This window comes from Urocampus carinirostris, chromosome 11, assembly GCF_059441175.1.
Source record: "Urocampus carinirostris isolate Australia breed hairy pipefish chromosome 11, RoL_Ucar_1.0, whole genome shotgun sequence".
Taxonomy (NCBI): Eukaryota; Metazoa; Chordata; class Actinopteri; order Syngnathiformes; family Syngnathidae; genus Urocampus; species Urocampus carinirostris.
The window spans coordinates 3586146-3600000 of record NC_142359.1 but is presented as its reverse complement, the minus strand read 5'-3'; the positions used below and the strand labels follow the sequence as shown (position 1 = coordinate 3600000).

At 41.1% G+C, this 13855-nt stretch overlaps 1 protein-coding gene across 2 annotated transcripts in view; it reads left to right on the top strand.

The window, feature by feature from the left end:
• htr2cl1 (5-hydroxytryptamine (serotonin) receptor 2C, G protein-coupled-like 1) overlaps window positions 1-13855 on the top strand; it is a 118577-nt gene that overhangs the window by 52365 nt on the left and 52357 nt on the right. The window lies entirely within an intron of this gene.

Below are 13855 nucleotides of genomic sequence, written 5' to 3'. Positions count from 1 at the left end.
TTGTAAGGGAAAATACGACAGTTTGTAAGGGCATGGAGCCATGGAGCTTGACAAGTATGGTAACACAAAGCTTCAAGTGATACTACCATAGGACATCATTCCTTCTAAGAACAAAAACCCCCAAAATGTGTATTCTCAGAGTTTAGAATAGAATAGAATATACCTTTATTGTCATTGTTACAAAATTGTCACGAGGGAGACCGGACCAGAACGGAGGCAGAAGGCAGGAAGGGAGAACCCAATTGCGTTGACGATCAAAACTTTTATTTACCAAAATAAAAGTCGTCCAAAACTCAGGGACAAGACAGAACAAACAGGCTTTAACAAAAACGTGCAAACACAGGTTTCTTCCGACTCAAACAAAACAGGACAGAGCAAAACAGAACAGGAAATGCAGACAGAAAATGCAATGAGCCAGCACCCTCAAAACCCCAAACCCCCTTTAAGAATCAAACGCGCAAATTAGGCGATCTACTGCAGCCGCGCCCAGGGGGCGGGGCCAGCCGGTCGCCACGGCGACCATGCCGGACACGACAAAAATGGGTTAGCATATTGTGACACTCCAGTTTCACACATTCACTTATAACTCGGAAACTGCGTTGGAATGTTTTGAAGCAGCTCCACGCCAGTTCTGGCTTGTTGACTTTGACTGCAGTGAAGGAGCTCTTCATACTCACCTCGTTCCATTCCGCACCTGCACCTTTATCGGTTTTCCACCGGGCCCCGTCCCGGGTCCTTTCATTTTTTTTTTCCCGCCTTCACCATGCGGATGCTTGTGTGCATTTTTCCTATCAACGTCTCTGGTTTTTCCTCCCTCCCTGGGAGACAATTACACGGGTCATCCTGAATTTTAATGGAGGAATAATGGAGTCGGTGGGAGATAAAGACAAGGGGTGGGGGGACTGGCGTCGGCTGCGGCAAACAGCCAAAAGAGCCGAATAACAATCGGACATGGAAGCTATCGTGTACGTGCTCGCGTTGCCAGTTGGGGCCGCTCTCCTTTTTTTTTTATTTATTTGTGGCAAGAAAAAAACAGAGGCAGGAGGGTCGCAAGTCTGTTCTGAGTACTCGAGTCAATTGCTGCATGTACAAGTAGCCCACTCGCTTTACTGCACGCTCACCATGGCAACAGTCCCCCCCTTTTTACCTTTTTTTGTGTAGTCTTTGTACCATTCGTCGAGTCTTGAGCAATTGTCCATTCTTCCTTCGAGGCGAGCACCGGTTACTGAATGGTTGTCACTTCATACAAACATAACCAGGGTTGGGTAGGGTTACTTTAACTTGATTACTTTACATTACTTTTGGATGACTCCAATACCAAATATGCTAATGAAAGACAAAAGAAACTAAATATGAATAGAATGATGACTCACAACACGTGGTAAGCTTTCTCTCCTGGCTTTGATCTCTTTGATCTCCAGCAAAACGAACATCAAATGCGACCAAGGTTGGGTAGGGTTACTTTAACTGGATTACTTTCAAGTACTTTTGGATGACTCCAACACCAAATATGCTAATAAAAGACAAAATAAACTAAATAGGAATAAAATGATGACTCACAACATGTGGTAAGCTTTCTCTCCTGGCTTTGATCTCCGGTAAAACTAACATAAAATGCGACCAGGGTTGGGTAGGGTTACTTTAACTGGATTACTTTTAATGACTTTTGGATTACTCCAATACCAAATATGCTAATAAAAGACAAAAGAAACTAAATATGAATAAAATGATGACTCACAACACGTGGTAAGCTGTCTCTCCTGGCTTTGATCTCTTTGATCTCCGGCAAAACTAACATCAAATGCGACCAAGGTTGAGTAGGGTTACTTTAACTGGATTACTTTCAATTACTTTTGGATGACTCCAATACCTAATATGCTAATAAAAGACAAAAGAAACTAAAGACGTGGGTTTTGACTCGGTCCTGTTTTCCTGTTGGTATTCCCTGTCCGGTATTGTGCCCGTTTATTTTGTCCTGTTTGGTATTGGTTTCCAGTTCGTTCTTGTATATTTTTGTCCCATTTATTATTCTCTCCAGTTTAATGTTCCCATCTAGTTTGTCCTGATCAGACAAACCGTCTGCTAACCTCTGTTTATACAAGGCAAGCCTTTTTTGACCCTGACTCCCGCCTGTCCCGTTTTTGTTCCCGTTTGTCTCCGGCTACGACCTGTTTTCTGTTTTCCCGTTTTCCATGTCTACTCTCCTGTCCTGGCTTACGACTTGATTCCGACCCCGACCGCGTTTTTGCTCTCCCTGTCCCGGCAACTGACCTGTTTTTCCGTTCCTGACACCGCCATCCACTTCATTTTTTGCATGTCTCAGTTTTTCTATATCACGTTTCATTATCTATCCTGTCTGTCCTGTCCGGTATCGACCCCGTCTTTTCGATATCAACTCGGGAAATTGGTATCGATCTGGTCGGCCTCTGGCTTCTTATCATTTCGCGCCAGACCGCTGCCTAACGTACCTGACTCCCTATTTCCCGTGAATAAAAGGCTTGTGTGAGATACGTCACGCGTTTGGGTCCTGATCCTGTTCTGGTTCATGATATTGACTGCCCCAGTGATCGCATTTGCTGTGCGCTGTCTGCTGCAGAACAAAATGCACGTTATGTTGACATCAACGACCATAATTCAAAATCCACGAAGCAGTGCACCAGCGTTAACCGAATCAGATGTAGTAGTGTCTCTGTGTTATATCCAAGGTTGGGTAGGGTTACTTTGATTACTTTCAATTACTTTTGGATTACTCCAATACCAAATATGCTAATAAAAGACAAAAGAAACTCAATATGAATAAAATGACTTCATTTTGTGCAGGCTTGGGGAGTAACGGTAAAAATGATGTTGGCAAGTTGTTTGGATTTATTTTCGTTTTGTTTCTGTCGCATTTGATGTTCATTTTGCCGGAGATCAAAGAGATCAAAGCCAGGAGAGAAAGCTTACCACGCGTTGTGAGTCATCATTTTATTCATATTTAGTTTCTTTTGTCTTTTATTAGCATATTTGGTATTGGAGTCATCCAAAAGTCATTGAAAGTAATCCAGTTAAAGTAACCCTACCCAACCCTGCCTGTCATTGAACTATCGCCTACTCGGTGAAAATCTTCATTGCACTCGATAAATGTAACTTGCGTTCAATCGTATAAAATCCTTTATGGTCAAATATCTAAAATCCTTCGGTCAACATTGGATCATTAAGAAGCCTTCAGGTAACATTAGAGTCTCTCGACTGAGCCGAGAGATTAAATATTTTTTCAACTCCTACTTTCCAGTTTTTTCGTTGAAAAGACGATGTAAAAAACTCAAATTCGGTTCCAGAGTATTTTCAGTTTTTAGCTTCAAGCTTGAAGACTGAATTGTGGTTGAGTAGGGTTACTTGAACTTGATTACTTTCAGTTACTTTTGGATGACTCCAATACCAAATATGCAAATAAAAGACAAATGAAACTAAATATGAATAAAATGACTCCATTTTGTGCAGGCTTGGGGAGTAACGGAACACATGGAAGGGCTGTTTGGATTTATTTTCATTTTGTTTCTGTCGCATTTTATGTTCGTTTTGCCGGAGATCAAAGAGATCAAAGCCAGGAGAGAAAGCTTACCACGCGTTGTGAGTCATCATTTGATTCATATTTAGTTTCTTTTGTCTTTTATTCGCATATTTGGTATTGGAGTCATCCAAAAGTCATTGAAAGTAATCCAGTTAAAGTAACCCTACCCAACCTTGTTTGGGAGCTAAAAGAGACGGCTCTTTTCGGTGAGCCAAGCTGGAAGAGCCAGTTCTCTAAAAAGAGCCGGAATTCCCATCACTAATTGTTATCAAGAGTTTAGAATTCGGGGGAAAAATCTCAGGTTTTAACTGGCTAACAGCTAAAAGGAAGGAGGAGTCATTGCTTCTTACCCAGCCGAAGCTACGCATTTTTCTCAATGGGAGGACAAAATCTATTTTTAGGGTCTTTACAACCCCTGCAGTCTGTAAAGCACCGTTCGAGGAACCCAGAAGAGATTTGAAAACCGGGGGCAGTGTTTCTCGGGGCCATTTTACTCGGCAGTCTAGGAAAAGTGTTATTTTCTGTTTATTTTGAGTAATGGATTTTGGATCTTTTTGCTTTTTTACCTGCTGAAGAGCCTACATCAGTTCAGTCTAACTGTGAAGCCCTTACGGCAGCTGTATTTCTTTCATATTTAGGTAACTGTGTTTAAAATGTGAGTCAAAATGGCTGTGCGTTCATTAGGAAGTCATCTCATCAGCATTGGGCAGTGGGCAGGGGACACCCTGAACTGGTTGCCAGCCAATCACAGGGCACACAGGGACAGACAGCTCGCTCTCTCTTTCACACCTAGGGACAATTTAGACCGGCCAATTCACCTGAAATGCATGTTTTTGGAACGTGGGAGGAAACCGGAGTGCCCGGAGGAAACCCACGCAAGCACGGGGAGAACATACAAACTCCGCACAGGAAGTCCGGTAGCTGGATTTGAACCCACACAGGAGATTCCCGAGACCTTAGAACTGTGCCGCACACGCGCTAACCACTCATTAGGAAGTGTTGAAGTGTGCATAAATATTTTTTGTCTATTTTAGATTTAAGATGAAAAGCGTGGCAAAATAATGCTACTTCGGGTTCCTTGCACCACTTCCGGTTCTGCCAGCTCGACAAAAACAGAGGCTCGGACAATGGCTGACAGGACTGTTGCATGTCCAATCCGTCCTCATCCATGTTGAACGACTAACGAGTTAAATGTGTTTATATGATGTATAAACAACTATATCTTATAATAGTACAGTGTCAGAGACCAGAACAGAAACAGGACCCAATCGCGTGACGTTTTCACACCAGCCTTTTATTTTACGGGAAATGGGGAATCGTGCATGTTAGGAAGCCGGTCTGGCGTGGAAGGACAGGAAGCCGTCATCAAGTTAAAGTAACCCTACCCAAACGACTCTTTAGATTGTTTTTGTTAATTGAATCCTTATATTACCAATTATTAGGACACATTTTGCATGGAATGACTTAAAAAGAGAGAAAATAAAGCGAAAACGGAGAAAAAAAAATACAAAAAAGGAAACAAAAGAGGAGAAAAATGAAAAAAAAAGGTGGGAAAAAGTGAAAAATGACAAACAAAAAGCTAGGAAACAAGAAAAAAAAAAGTAAGAGAAAAAAAGAAACGGTAGAATAAAAAAAGAAAAAGAGAGGATGAAGAAAGAGGAAGTTAGGATTAAAAAGAAACAAAAGAAGCAAAAAATAAAGGGAACATTTATTTCAGTTTGGGACATAATTTCAGAGACCACAACCGTCCATATACTCTAAACGGTTCAAGAACAGTTTTCAATTTACTTTGGGTATGTCTTGGAATGGGATTTTAGGCAACTTGTACGGGAACTTTCATGTCCAGAACAAAGGGTAGACCCAATCGCATAACGTTTCTCAAATGTTTATTGAGATAGAGAGAGGAAGGGCAGCAGGTCGCTCTCGCATTCGGATTGTTATCCGAATACGGAAGTGGATGGCGGTGTCAGGAACGGAAAAACACGTCAGTTGCCAGGACAGGGAGAGCAAAAATGTGGTCGGGGTCGGAAACAAATCTTAAACCAGAACGGGAGAGTAAATGTGGTCGGGATCAATACAGGTCGAAGCCGGAGACAAACGGGAGTAAAAACGGGACAGGCGGGAGTCAGGGTCAAAAAAGGCTTGCCTTGTATAAACAGAGGTTAGCAGACGGTCTGTCTGATCAGGTTTTATTATAGCAGCCCCTGTGTTTCTTAAGATCCTCTGGCAGCTGTCTGTTAACTGTTCTTAGGTTGAGGACAGAAACCTACTGTGAAGCAGAATTCAGCCATTTCGGTCCTTACCTATGAAACAGTCAGACAGAGGAAACAAGTTCTGCTCGACCCTGATATTTCTAAGAGGAGCCTCAAGCTCCACTTCTTAAATATGGCTTCATTTTTTATTTACTTGTATTTCTTTAAATGAGAACTTTTTAACCTTTTACTGTAACAAACTGTTTTACATATATTTTTATTTTATATTATTCCAGTGGTTCCACGTCGTTAGGGTGTGGTTCAATGGCTGAAATGCTTGGGGACATCTGCTGCCATCCCTATCAGTGTGGATGAGGGGTCTCAGGTCCCTTTCCTCACCTGGTTTATCTGTGTCTTTCCATAATCCTTTTTTATTTTTATTACTTTTTCTTTTGTTTCAATTGTATTTTGACTATTTTCTGTGTCTGTGTATTGGGTGTTTTGTGTTGTTGGTCGGGGATAGAGTAGAGCGTTTTATTGTTTTCTCCTCTCATTACTGCCCTACTTATGAACGAGACGATCAAAGTGGAATTTGTTATTTGGTATGTTTAAGGTTTAAGTATCTTTAAGGATTGTCTAAGTAACCCGTATTGTTTTTTACTAAAAAGGTAAACATTTCATAAAATAATATGCTCTATACAGATAAATAAAGTGAAGTTTAACTTACTTTTGGAAGATGAGCTTCAAGAGTTAGGGGACTTTCTCTTCCGTGGTAAAAAGTGGCTGAAAAAAAAAACGTTCCGACCATTTTCTCAACCGCATCAAGCTTTCTTATTTCTCTTCGTTTCAAATGTATGTGTATGTTTAAGGCTTGTTGAAGTAACCTGAATTGTTTTGTACTGAAAAATAAACATTTCATAAAATAATATGATCTATAAAGATGAATAAAGTTGAGTTTAACTTACTATTAGAACAGACCTGGCCACTCCGGTCCTGGAGGGCCATACGTCCTGCCAGATTTTGAAGTTTGCTCTTCTTTAACTCAGGTGATACAAATTATAACCTCGTTAGCAAGCTAGCAAGTGCTCGTTAACGATACTGGTGATTGGAATCACCTGTATTGGATCAGAGAAACCTCAAAAATCATGCAGAACATACGGCCCTCCAGGACCGGAGTGCCCAGGTCTGTATTAGAAGATGCGCTTCAAGAGGTCCCCCTCCGTGGTAAAAAGCGGCCGAACAAAAGCGATCCGACCATTTTCTCAACCGCATCGAGCTTCCTTATTCCGCTTTCGTTTCAAATGAAACGCCTCGCCTCTACTTTACACTTTACACCAACCGTATTGAATGGATATACGAAATATTAAACAATAAAAATGTCAAAGATTCAGTATAGAAAGGTTACACACGAAATACGAAGAGGAAGTGTTTTTTTTCTTCGGGGTGGATGCTGGGTGGCCCCTCACAGCGCCACACGTCAGTAGTGGCGAAAAGAAGCACTACAGTAATGTCCTGTACTCGGAAAAAGCGAAAACGGAGGAAAAAATACAAAAAAGGAAACAAAAGAGGAAAAAAATGAAAAAAATGTGGGAAAAAGTGAAAAATTACAAACAAAAAGCTAGGAAAAAAGAAAAAAAAAGTATAAACCAAGAGAAAAAGGAAACGGTAGAATAAAAAAAAAGAGAGGATGAAGAAAGAGGAAGTTACTTTTAGAAGATGCGCTTCAAAAGGTCCTCCTCCGTGGTAAAAAGCGGTCGAACAAAAGCGATCCGACCATTTTCTCAACCGCATCGAGCTTCCTTATTCCACATTCGTTTCAAATTAAACGGCTCGCCACTTCTTTACACTTTACACCAACCGTATTGAATGAATGCACGAGATATTAAACGATAAAAATGTCAAAGTCCTTAGCGCGCTGGAGATACAGTATAGAATGGTTACACACGAAATAGGAGGAGGAAACGGATTTCTTCTTCGGGGTGGATGTTGGGTGAGCTCCACAGCGCCACTTGCCGGTAGAGGCGGAAAGAAGCACTACAGTACTCGGAAAAAGGTGCACACGATGCAAAATCTAACTTACAGCAATGTCCGGATATTTTTCGACATCCCGAAAAAAAATGTTCGTATCTACCATTTTATAATAATAATAATAATAATAATATGTAAGTATGTACATAATTACACTGTATGTAACATCCTACATGCCGACATTTCTTGTAGAAATTTGGTGTAAATCATAACTGTAACCTTATCCTCCTTGTTTTATAACCTTATCTTATCTGTTCCTTTATCTTCTTGGCTTTTTTACCTCACTGTGAATGTGTGAAACTGGAGTGTCATGCCCAATTTCGTTGTCACAATATGTTAACCTGGGCAGCACGGCGGCGCAGTGGTTAGCGCATGTCATGGGAACCTGCGTAGGTTCAAATCCAGCTCCAGACTTCCTGTGCGGAGTTTGTATGTTCTCCCCGTGCTTGCGTGGGTTTCCTCCGGGCACTCCGGTTTCCTCCCACATTCCAAAGACATGCATTTCAGGATTGGCCGGTCCAAATTGTCCCTAGGTGTGAATGAACAGGCGAATTGTCTGTCCCTGGCAACCAGTTGAGGGTGTCCCCTGCCCACTGCCCGATGAATGCTGGGATGGGCTCTAGCACCCCCGCGACCCTACTGTAGATAAGCGGTGCAGCTAATGAGATAATGAGACGAGGTTTGGAAAATCTCCCTGCATCCAAGTTAGATTTGGTGCCTGTAACCTTTAAGACAGGTTATCAGGCCCGATGATGCAATGTTTCATGGCAGGGACTCCGGTTTCCTCCCACATTCCAAAAACATGGATTTCAGGTGGATTGGCCGGTCCAAATTGACCCTAGGTGCGAATGAGCGAGTGAGTTGTCTGTCCCCGTGTGCCCTGCGATTGGCTGGCAACCAGTTCAGGGTGTCCCCTGCCCACTGCCCGATGATTGCTGGGATGGGCTCCAGCACCCCTGCGACCCTACTGAGGATAAGCGGTTGCAGCTAATGAGAATGAGAATATGTTAACCCATTTTGTAACAATGACAATGAAGGTATATTCTATTCTATTCTATTCTATTCTATTCTATTCTATTCTATTCTATTCTAGGTCAAATGTTTGTAAGTAGGGGAGCGTCTGTAGTGGCAATCTATTGCCTGAGAAGTGTTTTACAAATCAATATGATTTCCTGTGCTTCATGGGGCTTCATTTTCCCTTCACTCATCTCTAGGCCTGATCCGGCCCGCGGGCCACGGTTTTCCCACCCTAAATGTACTAGTGACAAAAAATAATCCCCCGGAGACCAGCGTCCATCGTGACTCCCTTTCACTCGTCTACAAGCTCTTCACGGAAGACGTGATACGTGTCGTTACCCCCATGTGACAACCCTCTTATGAATTGGACATGCGTGTCTTCTGTGAGGCAAAGGGAGAGAGAGAGGTCGCGTCTCACATGATAATTCGCTTTTTTTCAGCCTCGGAGGAGCGTTCCCGTCGTCCTCCTCCTCCCGTCTTGTCCGTCTCCCTCATCCGTCCTTCTGCGTCCTCCGTCCCCTGCAGCCACCGGAATCACAAGGTTAAACAGCAACCCGTGCGGTCTGGTTTATCACGGGAATGCGTGACGGGCGCATGTACATAAAGATGATTGTTACCCGCAAAAATCAACACTAGCGCTTTTCTCACTTTGGAAAGAAAAGAAAAATACTTTTATTTTATGTCTCTGTCATGGTTGCCATGGTGCCCAATTGGCCCCGCCCGTGTGGCGCCAGCTGCAGCTTGTTGACAGATTAGCTCCCTGTCAGTATTTAAACTCTGTCCTGTCAGTCCCCATTTTGGTCGGTCCGTCGGCGAATCTCTGTTTTTACACGGTAAGCCCTTTTTCGCCGGTCACGTTTTTTTTGCCCCTGTGTGTCTCTCGCTACGATCTGTTTTGATCTCGACCACGTCTGCTCTCCTGTCCTGAATAACGATCCGTTTTTGATCTCGACCACGTCTACTCTCCTCTCCTGGCTTTCGAATTGTTTCTGATCCCGTCCACGTTTTTGCTCTTCTATCCCGGCGACCGACCCGTTTTTTCCATTCCCGATATTGTCATCGCTCGCCACAGAAGTTCCACCTCCGCGTTCAGAGCGACCTGCTCCCAGCGACCAGCGATCACCGGATCGTGTGTGCAATCCTTTCCCTTTCTTCCTGTCCTGTTTTTTTGTTCCTATTATAATCTGTTTTGATCTCGACCTCGTCTGTTCTCCCGCCCCAAATAACGATACGTTTTTTTTTTTTTATCTCGACCACGTCTACTCTCCTGGCTTTTGGTTTCCGACCCGATCACGTTTTTGCTCTTTTATCCCGGCTACTGACCCGTTTCTTCCGTTCCCGACACCGCCATCGCTCGCCACGGAAGTCCCACTTCCGCGTCTGAGCAACCTACTCCCCGCGACCAGCGATCTCCGGATCGTGTGCGCGCTCCTTTCCCTTCTTCCCAATAAAACTGTGAGAAACGTTACGCGAGTGGGTCCTGACAGTCTCTATATATGTCAGAGGCAGATGTGTATTGAACAAAAAAAGGCCTCAACCATTAAAAATCTTTAGCCATTAGTGACTGATTCAAATGTGGATTGACACATTGATTAGCCAATTAAATTTACAACATATATATGTACACATATACGGTGGGGATTCGAATCAGAGCCGATAGTAAACGTGCACAAAGCCTATCGTCGTTTATTTTTACAATTCTTTCACAAGATATCCATTTCTTTTTATTTCCTGATATATTTTGTCGCATAATATTAACATTTTTGGGGGCTTATTGAGTCGGTTGTAAGATACTGAACTGTATTTAATCACATTTTTAGTGGAAGTAGAATGTTGGCAACAAGATTCACTTGATATCATTGGAAATCATTTGAATGCAACACAAACTTTTTCTTCTTTTTTCCGTGTTTTTTTTCTACTTTTTTTTTAATTCCTTAAAAAAAAATCTCATTGTGTTTATTTTTTCCGAGCTGTTACTTTTTTCTTTTTGTTCTATAATTAGTTTTTCCATACATTTCTTTTTTTCTGGCTTTTTTTTAAATTTTTCTTTCTTTTTTTCTCTTCCTTTTGTTTTCTTTTTTTCTCAGTTTTTCACTCCTTTTTTATTTTGGTATTTTTTTCTTTTTTGTTCTATTCCCTCACTCCTTTAAGTCATTTTGTGCATGATTTTACATCATATTTGGTCATGTTGGGATTAAAGAAGCAAAAACAACCTGAAGAGCCGTTTAAGACCCGAAAGAGCCGGTTGAGCCGAAGAAGCCGTTTCTCGACAAACTCTACTAACTTTACTCAACTTCGTTCTCCTTCGACTCGACTTCAAAATACCGCATTTAGGACACAACGTCGGGGGAACCCGTGTATTTTGACCTTCATGCACTGTAACTTTGACTTAAGTCGCTTCTTAATTAGTAATTTTGAGCCCTGATTTTTGTGCGCTGGCTCGATTTTCTCGTGCTGAGAATGTGCTAGCAGTGTGCAATTGCGCACGCGCAGTTTACAAGGGAGCACTGATTATGAGTCAATCGTATAAAATCCTTTATAGTCAAATGTATAAAATCCTTCAATAAAAATATAGTAAATTCCTAGTCCTCATTTCTGCTTTCTATCAGTATCATATTCTGAATGGAGTGTGGAAGTTAATTGTTGGCTCATATTCAACTTTTGCGATGGTTCCCTATGTGTTGCCCACTAATGGAACGGCGGTGGGACTCTCATCACTGCTAATGGACGCCTCAATAAAAGCCACTAAACGGCTCCATTGCCATAAAGTTCCAGCGTAACTGATCACGCAAACGTGTTGGGCGCCAAGGTCACCCTCAGCAATTTGGTCCGCTCCATCTGCCGATTTTTTTTCCCGGGTTTTGAGAACTGGATTTTGATGGAGTTGCCAAAGAAGAAAGTAGTATATCATTCGAATCCCCTAAAGTTTTTTTTTTAATTTTGTTAACTTTTGCTTTAATGTTGACTCAAGGCTTAATTTGTTTTCGGGCGACCTTGGCGCCCCGTCCATCAGCTGTCAAGATGATAAAGCTCAAGCGCCGCTTTGAATAGGGATGCTGATAGATTGGCGCCACTCACTTGGAATTCTAATAAAGACTGGACGCCGGCCAATTTACCGTATTTATTTGTGTATATTTCTATTTATTATTTATTATTTATTATTTATTATTTATTATTTATTATTTATCATTTATTATTTATTTTTTATTATTTATCATTTATCATTTATCATTTATCATTTATCATTTATCATTTATTATTTATCATTTATCATTTATTATTTCTCATTTCTCATTTCTCATTTCTCATTTATTATTTATTGTTTATTATTTATTATTTACTATTTATTGTTTATTATTTATCATTTTTCATTTATTATTTATTATTTATTATTTATTATTTATTATTTATTATTTATTATTTATTATTTATTATTTATTATTCGTCATTTATTTTTTATTATTTATCATTTATCATTTATCCTTTATTATTTATTATTAATTATTTATCATTTATTATTTCTCATTTCTCATTTTTCATTTATCATTTATCATTTATTATTTATTATTTATTATTTATTATTTATTATTTATTATTTATCATTTTCATTTATCATTTATTATTCATTATTTATTATTTATCATTTATTATTTTTTATTTTTTATTTTTTATTTTTTATTTATTATTTATTATTTATTATTTATTATTTTTCAACGCATGATGTTTCCATCCCTATGGTTCACAGTGGATATGGTGTATATTTATATGTTTTGTTTCACTTTTTCTCATCTCAAACTAAGCATTTTAGGTCCCAAATGTTGTGTCTGGATTCGACCCTAGCTCTTTGCACTCTCACTCTTCCTTTGTCAGTTCGTCAAAGGACCTCTGCCTCGCAGAACGTGGGTTCTGACTCGGTCCTTTTTCCTGTTGGTATTTCCTGTACGGTATTGTTCCAGTTTATTTGGTCCTGTTCAATATCGGTTTTCAGTTTAGTTTACGTCTATTTTTTGTCCTGTTTATTATTTTCTCCAGTTTTCGTTCCCGTCTAGTTTGTCTTGTTTAATTTGGATATCCTGTTTCAATATCAATCTTGTCCCGTCCCGTCCTGTCCGGTATCGAACCCATCTGTCAGATATCTGCTCGGGCAATTGGTATCGATCTCGTCAGTCTCTGGCTTCTTGTCTTTCTACGCCAGACTGCTGCCTAAAGTGCATGACTCCCCATTTCCCGTAAAATAAAAGCTTATTTGAGAAACGTCACACATTTGGGTCCTGATCCTGTTCTGGTTCATGACAGAATGCACCAATTCTTAAACCCTAGACCACTAGGGTTATAGATGGAAGACTATTTTTACTATTCCATGTTGATTTTATGATTTTAAACATGGCCACACGTATTCAACTGTCACGGTTGCCATGGCGCCCAATCGGCCCCGCCCATGTGGCGCCAGCTGCACCTTGTTGACAGATTGGCTCCCTGTCAGTATTTAAACTTTGTCCTGTCAGTCCCCTTTTGTCGATCTGTCTGCGAATCTCTGTTTTTACTCGGCAAGTCCTTTTTCGCCTGTCCTGTTTTTTTGCTCCTGCTTGTCTCCCGCTACGATCTGTTTTGATCTCGACCACGTCTGCTCTCCCGTCCCGAATAACAATGCGTTTTTTAATCTCGACCACGTCTCCTCTCCTCTTCTGGCTTTTGACTTGTTTCTGATCCCGTCCACATTTTTGTTCTTCTATTCCGGCTACTGACCCGACATTCCCGACATTGCCATCGCTCGCCACGGAAGTTCCACTTCCGCGTTCAGAGTGACCTGCTCCCCGCGACCAGCGATCACCGGATCGTGTGTGCAATTCCCTTTCTTCTAATAAAACGGGTGAGAAACGTGGGTCCTAATTCCGTTCTGGTCCTGACATTCAACAACCAGGAGCAAAAACAGTCTGATGAGGAGATTAAGCGGATGCCTTTTCCCCTGTCATCTATAACCCTGATGGTCTAGTGGTTAGGAATCGGCACTCACTCACCACAATCCACTTTCGAATTCCTGTTGGGCAAATGTGGTCTGCAATGT